This window comes from Mytilus edulis, chromosome 5, assembly GCF_963676685.1.
Source record: "Mytilus edulis chromosome 5, xbMytEdul2.2, whole genome shotgun sequence".
In the NCBI taxonomy this organism is placed as follows: Eukaryota; Metazoa; Mollusca; class Bivalvia; order Mytilida; family Mytilidae; genus Mytilus; species Mytilus edulis.
This window is the reverse complement of record NC_092348.1, coordinates 41,397,132-41,414,021: the sequence shown is the minus strand read 5'-3', so window position 1 is coordinate 41,414,021 and position 16,890 is coordinate 41,397,132. Positions and strand designations below refer to the sequence as shown.

The 16,890-nt window shown below is 33.2% G+C and overlaps 1 long non-coding RNA gene across 1 annotated transcript; it reads left to right on the top strand.

Moving 5' to 3' along the window:
* Nucleotides 1-4,242: 4,242 nt before the first annotated feature.
* LOC139523690 (uncharacterized) lies at nt 4,243-13,964 on the top strand. Its single transcript, XR_011664665.1, has 3 exons — nt 4,243-4,294; nt 5,130-5,272; nt 13,521-13,964. It is a non-coding gene; the product is annotated as an uncharacterized lncRNA (long non-coding RNA).
* Nucleotides 13,965-16,890: the final 2,926 nt, after the last annotated feature.

The following is a 16,890-nucleotide window of genomic DNA, read 5'->3' as shown; positions in this document are numbered from 1 at the left end:
AAATTCAAAGTGATTAATTAAGAGATTCAAATTCAAATTGATTTAGTGAATGGACTTTGAAGTTATTCAGTGATTAATTCTTTCTTTTATGATACATAGACTTTAAAGTTAAGTGATGAATTATGATTTATGTCTTCAATTTAATCAAATTTTCATTTCATTTCTATTTATATTTTACTTTCGGCGCCCGGAGTGTCAAAGATTCACGACCTTGTTCAAACGTACCCAACGTTACTATTGTTGACGCAACGTTATTGTAAGGCAAACTTGTATGGGAGCTGAATTATAGAATTGAAGGCAACACAACGTCTTTTTATTGCCTACAAAAGCGAAGTACTAACCCTAGCATCATAGCATCTTACATAATAAGTACAGCTTACCTATCATAGAATATCTCCTGAATTGAGGAAAAACTGTTCTTGTATGAAATTGATGATGAATAATAAATTTGACAAGGAAGAAAAGTCATTTATGTTGTCATGTTAACAGTTATTGCATTATGATTGGGCAACATAGTCGTGAATGCCACGTTGATCTCTTAAATCCTTTGTTTGCAAAAGTTGTAAAACATATAATGTAGGCGGTTAGCTATTCTCGGGCATATTGATCGTTGAATTACTTTGTACATTGAAAGATGACCATTTTTCGTGCATGTATGTGTTCGATCACCTGCTCTTTGATTGTGTTCAACATTACCTTCCTTGTTTATTCACTGGTATCATTCAGGTAATGACCACCCGCACCATATATTATACATGTTTTTGGGAAGTGTATTTTCGAAATTGTATTAAAAATGTTCCCATGCTTCAAATTCAATCCGATAGTTTACCTTATCTCTTTCTCTTTTTGCTCAACTAAATGCATTGTGATTTGAAGAAGCTATGGATATGCATGATTTTAAATTGGTAGCTTTTGGTCTATGCTTAATATAACAGTCTTTAATGTCGACACATCCTGTTCTATTGGAGAGCTTTGATGTGATTGAAAGAGTTTTTTTTTTAATCATATTTGATATATACACATAGACTAGAACACAGGTCTTTGAAACAGGAATGTTTAAATGTATGTTTTTTTTTTAAATTCTTACCTTTTATCAAATACAGACGAATAGTTACGTCCGCTCTGACACTTAATGATAGGTATATCACAAAAATAAAAAAAAAGTCCATTCAATTCCTAATATCTTATCTATTATCAACTAAAATCAATTCAATCAGATTTGCTGTATGCTAATTCATGTGTAAAGGTTTTGAACAAAACGAGTCTGAAAGGGATTTCATTATATGTCAAAGATCTGTATACTGAATTGGTTGAAAGACAATTGCCTAGTGCTTTACGGAGAAGAGTCTGAATAATTAATTGTGTGTGTATCTTTTATACTGTATTTAAGACGGATCATCATAGGCAGTACTGATCGATTTTTGTATATCTTGAAAAAAAATTGAAAACAACACGTGTAATAATATTATGCGTCCGAAGCACTTTTCTGGGTCTACTTTGATCAGGAACACTTAAAGCCAAATATTTGAAAGCCGAATATGTATTAGTACCGAAACAGTTGAAAAACTATATGACAAAAATTACCTTAAGAATAAGCAAAATACATCTCAGGTCAACTTTGCACGAGAGAGTTGAAACCTTAGTTTCTTTATAGAAAGGCATATATCAGATGTAACAATCCTCATTTATTGCTTTCTGATTTTTGAATTTTATTTAAGTGTGTCCCTAAATGATGAATGTAAAACAATCAAACAGGACAACTAACGGTCTTATCTTTATACAAAGCGAGAACCGAGAAACACATATGAACCACAACAACAAACGATTACCACTGAACAACAGATTTCTGTCTTATGACAAAGTAAACAAATGCAATATATTTTAGCGTTATAACATGCGCCAACCTTCAACATAACCTGCAATATTGGTGCATCATCAAAGAAAGATATACTTTAAAATATCAATTGAAATAGCTGCAACATCATAGAAAGATACAATTTAAAATATCAAATGAAATAGCTTACCTCAATCAAAAGAGTAATATTTACTAAAATAAGTGAACAAACATGTTGAACAAATAAATTTGATGTGTGACACAAATCAAATACAATATTAATAAGAAAAAAGGGCTACCTAAAACTATGCCAAAAGGCAACTTTAGCCTTGGACAAAACGACGTTAAATAAAATAACAGGTAAATCTTAATAAAATAATTTTGTTGTAGGGAGAAAGCAGTTATTTTTTGTCAAATAAATAAATTTGTTGTTCAACATTTTCAAAGTCCGAGAACAGAAGTGAAAATGTATCGTCATACTAAATACTTATAAAAGGTGATACTTAATTAATAATGAGAACAGATATAACACAAAAAAAGTAAACATTGAATAACAAAAGTGCCTTAAAAATTATGTCGAACAGGTGAAGTTGTTACGAGAGTACGATTTGAGAGTATTCTCATTTACAGAAAGCTAGTTAAAAGCACACACATAAACAAAACAATTAAAAATAATGCATCGGGAACTTAACTTAATTGAAACCCTTCCATAAGTGTCAATAAAACAAACCTGACTTGTGTAACATGCAGTAGAATAGTAAGGATTTAATGATGAAACACCTGCACTGATAAACACTCAAAAACCAAAATCTATAAACATAATAACAGTACAATGCATGCATAGTTCAAATACACCATTACATCTAATAATCTTTATCTACAAATTAATTATCAACGATATTATTATCTGATATATTGTACAACATAAATATTTCACGTTAACAAGCCCAGCTGTACGTGTTTACCGTGTGTTATTTCCGTTGAAAAATTGAAAATAGTGCAATAACTTTTCAAGGATTTCACTGGTACTTTTTAACCTTCTATATGGATTCGTTTGTGTTAATTGTGAAATGTAAGTTTTTGTCAAATCCTCAACATTTGTGATTTATTGCCACTCAAATAGTACCCCATTCGTCTATTTTAAGTAATGAGAATGTCGGTACTGACATGATTTATAACAAAACTTTCTAAGATTGTCCGTTTAAATATTTTATTAGTTTAAAGAAACTAAGGTTTCAACTCCCTTGTGCAATTAGATGTTTTTTGGAGGTACATGTATGTTTTATCAATAAACATCTAAACTGTTTCGGTATTTATACATTCGTGGCTCTCAAACATTTCTCTATGAATGTTCCTAATGAAGTTAAATCCAGAAAAGCGCTTCAGACTCGTAAAATTATTTAACATGTTGATTTAAATTTTTCTCAAGATATACAAAATTCATCAGTGGTGCCTTGGTTCATATCCATAAAAGCCTGAGCGATTGCTTTTGAACTAATCCAGTATACAAATCTTTTACATATAATGAAATCCTTCTCAGACTGTTTCGTTTAAAAACCTTTTTTTGTTGTTTAAATGAATTAGCTTATAACAATTGAATTGATTTTAATAGGCAATAGAAACGATTTTAGGAATTGAAGGGGATCTTAACTTCTATGATATCCGTATCATTAAGTGTGAGCGAGAATGTATCCATTCGTCTATATTTGAAATTACTAAAATATAAAACATACAGAGATTTAAACATTCTTGTTTCAGTGATATGCGTTCTGGTCTATGTGTATTTGATAAAAGAACTTTATCAATCACAACAAAGCTCTCCAATAAAACATGATATGTCCAAGGTAAGGACTGTCATATTAAGAATTAACCAAAAGTTATGCATATGTGTAGCTATATCAAATCCCAATACATTTGTTCACCAAGAATGGACGGATTAAGGATAAAATATCAGATGGAATTTGCACCAAGGAAATATCTTTAATACATTTTGAAAATGCGCCCCCCCCCCAAAAAAAAAAAAAATCAAAAAAATAAATAAATAAATTAAATAACAAAAAATAAAAACATAGCTTAAACACTTAAAAGATCAAACAACAGGTTCGGGTGGTCAATACCTGAAGGGACGGTACCAGTGATTATTAAAAAAGTTAATGTTGAACACAACCAAAAAGCCGGTGAACAAACATATACATGCACAGTCAATCAAAAATGGTCAATGTTCAATGTATCAAGTAATTCAACAATCGATATGCCCGAGAATAACTAACCGCCTACATTAGATGTTTTACAATTTTTGCAAACAAAGGATTTAAGAAATCAAAGAGGCATTAACAAATGAGTTGCCCAATCGTAATGCATTAACTGTTAACATGACAGTATAAAGGACTGATCTTCCTTGTCAAATTATTCATTCGCTATCAAAGCATACAAGAACAGTCAGGAGATATTTTAGAATAGGTAAGTTAAACTTATGATCTTAAAGTTGTTTTTTAATGGAAAAAATCAAGATATAAAACAATAACAATGGCGGTAGTAAAAATATAATTGTGGTATTGGTTAAATCATCATACGAGGTCCACCTTTGAAATATAATGAAAAAAAAAACCTGCTTGATCGATTGACATCTACATTGTAAGTATGTAGGCTTATGATTGACACACAGTGTGCTGATACACATGTACATATATTTCTAAAGATACAAAAAGCATTGTTCTAACTCTCTTTAAAAGATAACGCCCATTAAAAGTAAACTGTGGGTGGTTGGAATGTTACCAGTATAAATTCACATGAGTTGTGGCGACATTGAATTCTGAGGAAGACCTATTAAACTTAGAGGGAAGGGCCAACAAAATGTTAATATCAGTTTTAACTCTTAAACAGTTGGGGAATATACATGTTGAAATATTTGCATTGCCATTAGGATTGAGTAGTGGTGCATTTCAAATTTCCATTCGTTGATATGTTTTTTAAGAAACTTAAAAGTAAAAATTGTACCGTTTAAGCCGCAAATGGAATATCTATGGGAAAATGTCTACATGTACAGAAATGCAACCTCTAGTTGCCGGTACATGGATGTGTTCAGTAGTCTTTTACAAGCACACACAGCTACAATATGTTACAATATTACTTTATTTTCTTTGTGTTCGAATAAAAACGTGTTTGCATATCTCCTGAATTAGATATAAGATTGTAAACTTTCAAATAGAAACAAAAATGTTTTATATAACCAATTATTGACCCTTGAAGGTTTTAAATTTTATACAATGATTATGATATTTTATACATGTTATAGGATAATGACACTTGTTTTTACCTACATCTTGTTTGTTTTGGTGCCGATGATATTGAACCAGGTATACGTAGATGCCACTTACGGACTTCAGTGTATTCAATGTGATAATGACCACAGGGAGCGATTCTGTCGTGAAAGTTCTGGTGAGATTTTATGCTAAACACATTTGTACCAAATATGTCAAAAACAAATAATGCTTGTTTTTTTTTAATAGATGATGACAATTCTACCTTTATCAAAATACAACATTTGCTTTTGTTTTTAGCGTCAAAAGCACCTTTGTTGATTACTTTCATCCGTAACACTTAACTCTAAACATTTCAAAGCCTATCTATTTTAAATGGGCATTCGCTGTCAAATTCATATACGCCTTTTAGACATAAAAACATATTTTTATAAATAACATGCTTAAACGTATATACAATTTAAAACAATTGACCATTTATCAATATGTTGTATGTATCTTAGTTTAAGCGCCATCTCATACGTCATCACGGAGACCTCCCAAGACTGCTAACGGTCTTTTGAACCGATGGTACCATTAATATAGGTACAAATTGATATCGAATACGTGCAGGTCATTTTGTTTTCATATTATAGGTGTAAAATATGTAATTCATCCTTTTTTTTTTATACCTACAAGAATGAGTTTTTGTGGTTCGAAAGAGTTAACCAATGATTTACCTTTGTTTCACTTACAATATAAAAAAGAAGACTTGGTATCATTGCGAATGAGACAACTCTCCACCAGAAACCAAAAGACAGAGACATTAACAGCTATATGTCACCGTATGTACTATAAAAATTAGCAAAGCCTATACCTCATAGTCAGCTATAACAGGCCTCCCAATCGCAAATGTAAAACGAGAAATATAACAGGCTAAATAATGTACAAAAAAATAACGAAAATCAGTGTAGCACATCAACAAACGACAACCAATAAACTACAGGTTCCTGACCTGGGACAGGCACATACATACAGAAAGTGGCGGTGTCCCCTAACCTGGGACAGTGGTGTAACAGTACAATAAAAAAAAACGAGCTATCAAAGTAAAAGGCTTAACTCATCAGATAGATACAATGTTTACATGTTTTTTTCTTTTCTTAAAAGCTGGACCTGTCTTGTTCAAGTGTGCTCCAACTCTAACTAAGGAGTTAATTTAAAGGGGATATGAATAAGGATTTAATTAAGTCGACTTATTCTCTTGCAAGTGAAAAGATCTTCAGCTATGTTTATTAGCTTATTGTTACTAAATTTAATCTAACTTACTGCTGAAAGCGTATTATTATTTCACTTTTTCACTTCCATTAAGGATTGAACACAAATATAATCATATATCGTAGCTCTTGCATAAGTAAAACCAATACGAAGAAACGTTATCCCCCCAAAAAAATCAAATTCATCGAAGGTCAACTTATTCTATTTCTTAATTATTTCTTAATTCATTGACTTAATCGATAATTTAATAACTGTCTCATTAACATCATCGTTGTACCAAAGAAATTACTACTAATTAAGAGATATACTCAGGGACTTACAGACCACAACTAATGGTATCGAGACAAGCAATTCCAGTATATAAAAAAACCACTCTTCTATTGATTTTTTGCGACAGAATCATTTACCTGAGTTCGTTTTTCTCAGGAACACTCGCATTCAAACATTTGTAAGCCAATGATGTATACGATCTGCACAGTATAAAGCAATCCAACCGAAAGAGACCCCAACCACCCAATAGCAAACTAAACTTTGCATAAAGGAGGTGAAACATTAAATTGTTGTAGTTGCTAAAAAATTACCCTCACCGTTTGGGGGCCGTACTATTACGGCTGATAACCAAAACACCGATATAAGGCTTTCATGGCTCTCGATATTGTTTGACGACAACTTAACCCTCTCCCTTTCACACCGGTACGGCTTACCGGTGAAACCAATTTCAAGATTTTTTTGGGACATTTAGACTTGTTTAATCGCCATTTGCTGACGTAAAGATGTGGTTAAGGGCTCAAATTAATCCTCAGATAACCAGCAATGCGATTTAACCTCTATCATTATTAGTTAATAAACAAGTCACCCCTTACTGATGTGTAATTTTTCTGTAAAAAACATTTATTTTTCTTCGAATTTTGAGGGATATTTTCAAAAAGAAGTGCAAAGAAAACTGCTCTTTTAAGAGGATTTATGTCTTTTTTCAATAACTGTGCAGTGAGTTTTTGAAGAATAGTATTAAACTAATAGTTCTAACTTGTACACTAGTTGCAAAGGTAATTTTTAGTGTAGCAGCGCAGTTACAAACTTGAATTACGCTAAAAATCTGAAGTCATTTCTTAAAGATATTTTGAGAAAAGAGACAAAAACCGCTAAAATATTCAGAATTTTTTTGGCAAAGTTGAAAAGATGTAACAAAACATGGTTTCGTAAGTGTTGCGGTATACTAAAGTTGAAAACACTTTTGTTTAAATAAAGGAACATGTATATTTCAATGAAAAAATGACAGTTTAAAGAGTGAAGGGTTGTTGCTCACAAGGAAGCGTTTAAATCAAGAGTCCAAACGGATCACCTGAGATCACCCCTAGTTTTTGGTGGGGTTCGTTTTGTTTATTCTTTAGTTTTCTATGTTGTGTCATGTGTACTATTGTCTGTTTGTCTTGTTCATTATTAGCCATGTTAGTCCGGCGTCTACAAGCATATTTCAGACGAATTATCACATCCTGCTACAAGCATGGAATTTGGCATAGACATTTTCCAACTATTACTCTTTTATTTCAGAAAGGGAGGCATTTGAAAAAAATGTCTCGCTTCCGGTAGGATCCAAAATGGCGGACATCATACTTGAATCAGCCGTATATCGAAGGCTAGTATGTGAAAAGGTGTTATTATCATGCTACTAGCATAATATTTGGTACAAACCTTTGTTATGTACTACTTTTGGATATATTATATAGATTAGATGTCTTCAAAAACACTACTTCGGGTAAAAATCCATCATGGCGGACATTGTACTTAAATGAGCTTACTTTTTAGGGAGGGTAATTGAAATGTGTTTTAACGTATTGCTACTATCATAACATTGTACAGGAACCTTCCTTTGGTGCTTCTGATTGATACAATGTAAAAGACATATGTTTTAAAAACCCTTACTTCCGGTTATATCCAAAATGGAGGTCATAGAAATATCAATTTATTATTCAAATATTCAACTTGTTTTAAAATGTAAAGAAAATGATTTTTTTTGTGCCGGTCATTAAACTTTTGGCTTTAAGTTATCCCCAAAACCAATAATTCTATCATGTTGTAAATGTTTAAATGCAAAGTTGACACTCTCGGTAAAAATATGACGTAAAATTTCAAAGATGAGTCCTCAATCCATTTCTTCGATGTAGAGTTTTGAAAAGATTGATTAAAACAAAATAAAAAATCACTATAGTACTAAAACATTTTTAAAATTACTACTTTTTGGTCAAGAATACATGTTTGTTCACAGTCACCACCACATGCACACAAGGCAGTGCACGCTAGACCCGATTTTCCACATTAACAATGACCGCGGCACTCTTTTTTACATCCACAATGTACAAGCTTCTGACAAAATGATGAGGCCTCAGAAAGAGTTTTTTTTAAAAGGGATCCTCTTTTTCCCTTCGCCATCCATTAGTGCCTGGACTGGGTAGCATAAGAGCAAATCCAAAGCTCGTCCCCTTAACACCTGCATTTGAATATTGCACGTTTAACATGCTTGAAAAGACTAGACCAAGTTGAGGAAATAGCCTCAATTATAATTAGCCTTCCCTTTTGTGCAAATAGTTATTTTCTTGCTTCGTTAATCATGTTAGCTCAATCTGATAAGTTTGTGCGATCTTACAGTAAAACCCCGATGATTAAGGCTGATCAATCATCATTATTTATGTTAAAGTCACATCTTCAAATGCCATCAATGTCTCCCACGCAGTCTTTTTCCTTTTCAAGCAAAGAGAGAACCGTATCACAACCGGAGAAGGTATGGGTCACAATAAGTGTGTATGATCACTCATTGCCTACTGCATTTGATAGGCCACTGATAGATATTAATCCAAAGACTTTTGCCTCCCCAAACATAATCCATAGTCCGTCAGCCCCTATGTCACGGAATAGCGAAATAGTATTGACAGTATCATCAGTAACGACTGTTAATCATGACTCATTTAAGTTCGTGTATCACTGCATCAGACACATGCACCATGATTTTATTGTCTGTCTCTTAATGTGAACATGGTGCTACTCTTGAAATACATCACGTGGTGGATAAGATAGAATATCCTGAGCATTTGTTGCTACAACTACCATACTCATCAAAGATTCCATCCACTCTTGTTACTATTTCAAGGTATTTTATTAAGGTAAAGACATAATACTCAATCAGCATAATCGTTATGAAACACCTTGAAACTGTAACAACAGTGGATGTAGTCTCGGATGCGAACATAGACAAAACTGGTAGTTTGAAAGCTGCTACAAGAAGCAAGAGCTACATTTAGGGGAAAGGCAATAAACAGACGAATCCAGGGTAAAATAAATCCTCAAAATTGGCAAAGTTTTCTGAGAGATGACGACAATAAGAAAGAACTTTTAAGTTTTCATTCACAGCAGCTTGCTCAATACAATTTTGAGGAAAAGGTAGTTGTAGCAACACATGCTCAGGATGTTCAGTGTTATCCACCACTTGATGATGTTTTAAGTTTAGCACCATGTTTACACGATGAGACTGACACTAGAATCAAGATCGATGTGTCTGATGCAGTTAAACACAGACTTAAATGAGTCACGACTCGAACAGTCGATACCGATTTCATTGCTGTTTCGCTATTCCGTGACATAGGGGCAGACAAACTTCGATTTGCATTTGGAAGTGGAAAAAGCTTAAGATATATATCTATCCATGACCTTTCAAATGCACCAGGCATTAAGAGATAACACGTTTACTGGAAAAGGAACTGCGTTGGTGACATTAATGGCGTTTGAAGATGCCACTTTCGCATTTAGAATGATGATTGATCAGCCAACATTACCAGATATGGATTTGATAATTTTAATGTCATTGAAAACATTAATTGTGGTATTGGTTTTGTTGTAAGATCGAAAAAAAAACATACCAGATGGGGTTAACAAAGCAAGAAAACATGTGTTTTTGGAAGAGGAAAGACTTATTGAGGCTATTCCCATGACTCGGTCTAGTCTTTGTCAGCATGTAAAGCGTGCAATATACCATGGAGGGTGTGAATGAGTAACAAGCATGGAATTGGTTCCTATGCTTACTAGTCCAGGCGCGTATGAATGGCGAAGGAACAAATATGATCCATGGGAACCCTTCTGGACAACTCTTTGTGAGGCCTCTTCGTCTTATCAGGAGTTTGTACATTATGTGAGAAACAATACCACAGTCTTTGTAAATGTAGAAAATCAGCTCTCCGATTGTGAATTGCGGCCTAACGAGTATGCTGATTGGGTATTATGTCCTTATCTTAATAAAATACCTTGAAACTGTAATACGAGTGGATGAAGTCTTTGATGCGTATGGTAGTTATAGCAACAAATGATCAGGATATTCTATCTTATCCACCACGTGATGTATTTCAAGTTTAGCACCAAGTTCACATTTAGAGGTAGACATTAGAATCATGGTGCATGTGTCTGATGCAGTGAATCACGAACTTAAACGAGTCATGATTCGAAACTCTTGTTGAGGCCTCATCATTTTGTCAGAAGCTTGTACATTGTGGATGTACGAAAGGATGCCGCGGTCGTTGTTAATGTGGAAAATCGGGTCTCCCTTGCACTGCGATGTGTGCATGTGGTGGTGACCGTGATTTATGGCCGAAAATTGTAGTAATTTTAAAAATGTTTTAATACTTTAGTGATTTTATTTTGTTTTAATCAATCTATCCAAAACCCTACATCGAAGATATGGATTGAGGACTCATCTTTGAAATTTATGCCATATTGTGTTTTTTTTTTACCGGAAATGTTAACTTTGTTTTTAAACATTTACAACAGAATAGAATTAGTGGTTTTGAGAATAACTTAAAACCAAATATTTAATGATCAGAAAAAAAACCCAACATTTTGAGAAAAAATTGAATATTACAATAAGAAATTGATAATTCTATGTCCGCCATTTTCGATATTACCGGAAGTAAGGGTTTTTAAGACATATGTCTTATACATTGTATAAATGTGAGAAGCACCAACGAAAGGTTCCTGCACAATTTAATGATAGTAGAAATACGTTAAAACACATTTATTACCCTCCCTAAACAATAAACTTATTTTAGTACAATGTCCGCAATGTTGGATTTTTATCGGAAGTAGGTTTATTAAAGACATCTAATCTATTTTATTTATCCAAAAGTAGTAAAAAACAAAGGTTTGTACCAAATATTATGATAGTACCGTGATAATAACACCTTTTTACACACTAGCCTGCGATATTGGACTGATTTAAGTATGATGTCCGCCATTTTGGATTTTACTGGAAGTAAGACATTTTTTTTCAAATGCCTCCCTATCTGAAATAAAAGAGTAATAGTTGAGGAAGGTCTATGTCAAATTTCATGCTTGTAGCAGGATGTGCACAATTTTTCACAAAGCCGCCGTACTATGTCGTTGTCAGTTTATTTTCGATTTATGTGTTTGAATGTCCCTTTGGTATCTTTCGTCCCTCTTTTAAAATCATCACTTTGTAACTTTTACGGACGCCATCACGAGTTGGTTGACCATTATGGAATAACCGTTCCACAAATGATATCGGATATGTTCCTTTTCGATTTATGAGTTTGACTGTCCCTCTGGTATCTTTCGTCCCACTTTCCTTACGTCGTAACTACAATCCCCTTCCCTTTCATGAATGTGACCTACCGAATTAGACTGTTTACCGGATTTGTTATCTTATAAGCAACACGACCGGTGCCACATGTGGAGTAAGATCTGCTTACCCTTCCGGAGCAACTGAGGTCATCCCTAGTTTTTGGTGAGGTTCGTGTTGTTTATTCTTTAGTTTTCTATGTTGTGTCATGTGTACTATTGTTTGTTTGTCCTTTTCTTTTTTAGCCATGGCGTTGTCAGTTTATTTTCGATTTATGAGTTTGACTATCCCTTTGGTATATTTCGTCCCTCTTTTACAGTGTTACTTACTGAATGCAAAGTATATTTAAGTATATAGGCAATTACTCATCATTTATTCAAGAACCTTGAAAAATGCAAATATTTATAAGTCGTTAGAAATAAATATATATATATATATATATATATATATATATACAACTCGTCTAAACATCAACCCAACAATGTTAGATCTGTAAATTTGCCCTCGCAAATTTTTGGTTCTTCCCTCGCCGGGATTCGAACCCATGCTACTGTGATATCGTGACACCAAATCGCCTGCATATATGGATTAAAAGAGACACTAAGCTTTCTAAGTGGATAGGATGAACTAATGTGGTAATAGGTCTCTGGTTGAGGTATCATTGGCAACCATACCTCCTTTTATTATTTCTAAATCAGAAACACGACGGTTGTCACATGTGCGGCACAATCTGCTTACCCTTCCGTAGCAAATTATTGCACTATTTGTGTTGGGGTTCATGTTGCTTAGTCTTTAGTTTTTCATTTAGTGTTACATGTACAGTTGTTTTTTTTTCTTTCTTTTTTTCCGTGGCATATATATCCTGTATGTATTCGACTAATGAATTTTGTATCTGTCAGCTCTCTATGAATATGATTTTACTCTGTTCACAGTAAATATAACAAGTGTTTGGTATATATAAAATCAGTGACTTAGCTAATATGTTTCTTTGGCAAACTGTATCCAATAATCCTTACTATGTAAGGTATCATCTATGTAGCAGCCAGTACTAGCAATAAAATACAGCTTTTGTGTTATAAAACATTGTTGTCACAATTTTACGAAAACATTTCCTTCACGTAAAGCTCTGATTCCTTTCCCGACTTTTAAATGACCTTTTTTTCATTTAGGGTTTATGGGCTTTTCATTTGTAATAAGCTCGGGTTACTCAAGTTTATCGATTTCGAGCATCAAAGTATGAAATTCGATTCATGATGTGTGAAGGGGGTTGCTAATTATGTAGATAAGCTAAGTTTATATTTCTATATCATTTAGGATTATTTAAACTAAAAATTGAAACATTTGAAAAAATGAAGCGATTAACCTTAAATTCAATACAAAAGTAATATGTGTAAGACAGAACACACTAAAAATATTAACGATATAATTAGAAATGTACTTAATTGTGTTAAAATGTATTAAAACATCAAAGATACAGCGTGCTGGATATAGATTGTATTCTATGAAACGTTCAATTATGTATACATTATATATTTTAAGAAATTTTTTTCAGATGATAATGGTCATGGTTCATTTACTGCATTTACAGCCACTTTAAATCATAATAGTATAAGATGGAAAAGAGGTGAAATAGTAAAATACACCCGTGTCCTCACTAATATTGGTAACACTTACAATACCCACACGGGTATTTTTACTGTTAAAACGGATGGTGTTTACATTGTGTCAGCTGCTATGATAGGAGGCCCAAAGCAATCCACTCATTATACTCTCAGGAAGAATGGACATGCGATGGTGTGGTTATTCACTGGTCCTCAGTACGATATGGCAGCCCAAAGTATCAACCTTGCACTGAGGAAAGGAGACAGGCTTTGGATACAACTAGATTGGTTACCCGTTTACATTTTTCATATTGTACATCCTTATCATCAATTAAGTGCAATTCTGATAAAGCCAGGGAAATTTTGAAAACAATAATAAAAGCAGATTTATTTAATTGATTTATTTAAACAACTTGATTATGTTCAAACTTCATTGTTTTAACGGGTTGTACCCTAACATGACCATTAAATCTAGTTTTTGTGTCTAATAATACTTGAATGTACCTTTTCATAACACTAACATAATTTTTACCTGTTGTTCATAATATACAATTATTTCAAAACAGAAAAATTAACCACAAATACAGATAAAAAATTATCAAAATAAAATACAGAATACTTGACCAAAAGTACAAAAAAAAAACAAAACAAAGAATACAGAATAATGGACCAAATGTACAGAAAATATCGACCAAAACATAAAGAATTGAAAAAATGGCGTACAGCAAACATAAAAGATGGATATATCATTTGAAGGATAGAACATAAAAAGCTTCAAATATAGAGGATAGACAAAAAATTAAGTAAGATTTTAAAGCATACAGTAAATATCGAATTCATACCCTCGATTATTTATAAACACAAATTTGTTGATCTCGGAAAACATTCTGAGAGAGACATGAAAATGTTCTTATCAACCAAGATATTGTATTTAATTCTAATTGAACAGATTACCGTTATTACGTACTAGTGTGGTTGATTTATATTCTTACCCTTTGAAAAATATATGGTCAACAATTTTAGGCTGTTTAGATTGTTTACCAATTTTGAGACTTATGATCTGTTATAATTTGCTACACCAAAAGATCTAAACTGACTGTTTGCCTAATATCCGCTTTCTTTCTTGTTGCCTACTGCAAAATATGAGAGAGAAAATATCACTTTCAAAAATCAAAGTTTCAACAGGACAAGTGAGATGTATCACATTTATCAGAGCTGAAAAGACAAAGATATAAGAAGATGCGGTATGAGTGCCGATGAGACAACTCTCAATTCAAGTCACAATTTGTAAAAGAAATGAATTATAGGTTAAAGTACGGTTTTCAAGACGAAGCCATGAATCAGACCAAACAGCAAGCTGTAACATGTGTAAAGGGCCCTAAAAATGACAAGTGTCAAACAATTCAAACAGAAATAAACGGTCTAATCTAAATTAAAACAAACAAATGACGAGAAACACTAATGAACCACATCAACAAAGACAACTACCAAACATCAGGTTCCTGACTTAACACGGTGCAAAATAAAATAACACCAAACAAATAAAGCGGGTGTAAACGTTTAGATATGTTACAACCTGCACCATTACCTAAAACAATGTAACATCACAACATAGAAGGACAAACTATAAAATATCAATTGCAATGGCTTTACACTACCAAAAGAAATATTAACACAATTGAATAATAGCCGTTCATCTTTTATATAGGCTTTGGATTTTACATATTTTGGCAATGAGCATCACTGAAGAGACATGTATTGTCGAAATGCGCATCTGGTGCAGAAAAATTGGTACCGTTAATGTTATTGAACATGCACTGAACAAATACATTTGATCTCTAACACAATTTTAAAAACAAAATCAATAAAATGAGGGGTGAATTAATAAAGGAAACAGTGTTATAACGCTACTATGTGATGTTGAATAATTTCAGAAAGTCAACCATATTTTTGAACAACCAACCTTGCCGCCAAACATGATAATGTACAAAGGTAAACGGAAATATTATTTTTGTAAGGTATACTGATGTTGCTGCATTGTTGTTTCGCTATTGCATGACATAGGGTCATACGAACCATGGCTTGCGTTAAGAGAGGACAAAGCGTTAGCTATATATGAATCCATGACCCTTCACCAGCACAAGACATTGAGAGATCGCACACTTCCTGTGTTCCATGTATTAACAGGTTGTGTTAAGGTATGTTCGATTGCTTGAAAGAGGAAAAAAGACTGCACGGGGGACATGAATGGCATTTGAAGATGTGACCCTAATATAAGAATTAAACATCAGCCTAGATCACCAGATATGGATTTGACAATGTCATTGATAGAACGCAATGCGGTTTTAGTGTACGATCAAACAAACTCATTAGGGGTTAACAAGAAAACAACTATTTGCGCAAAAAAAGGAGACTTATTGATGCTATTTCGCCGACTCGGTCTAGTCTTTTCAATCATGTAAAACGTTCACTTTACCAAGGATTGTGTGTATGGGAAACGATCTTAGATATGGTTCATATGCTATCTAGTCCAAGCGCTTATGGGTGGCGACGGAACACAGATGATCAATGAGAACACTTTCCAACAGCTCTTTCCTAGGTTTCGTTTTCTTTTTAAAAAAAAACTGTATATCGAGGATACAGATTGTACAATTTCTGAATGTTACACCATATTGGTTTTGTCGTTTTTGAAAAAGGCGAAAGATGACGTGTTTGGATAAATGACGTTATAATCATGAATTATTGACAACATGATGATTATGTCATACAATATGTGGCAATCACGGTAATTCGTTTTGTAGCTTGCCCCCAAATATCATGCGAATTACTGCCATCAGTTTGCTTCCTGTGTCTATCGTCATTATCGTCGTCCGTCTGTCCACATTTCAAATTAAGTTGATGTTGTTGTTTGATTGATTGTTGGTTGCTTTACGTAGGCTAATTTCCGATATATTGTTGTATGGAAAATATCAAACGTTGTTGCGTTTCGAATATAAAAGCAACTTTTCAAACCTGTTTTAAATCGAATGGAAAATTGTATCGTGTGCTAAGAATTCTGTACGATTTCCCTGTACGACGGAATCCGATCGGATGGAAAATCGAAAGGAAAATCGTATTTTGGAAACTCACCTTTAGAATCTAATATATAACTAAACAAGACTATGTTGTATTGGTTTTGTTCATTGTTGAAGGCAGTAAGGTGACCTATATCTATTGATACCTATGTCTTTTGGTCTCTTGTGGATAGTTGTCTCATTGTCAATCAAACCAGAAATTATGTTTAACACTTATCAGATTAACCTTGTTCTCCTCAGTTCAACT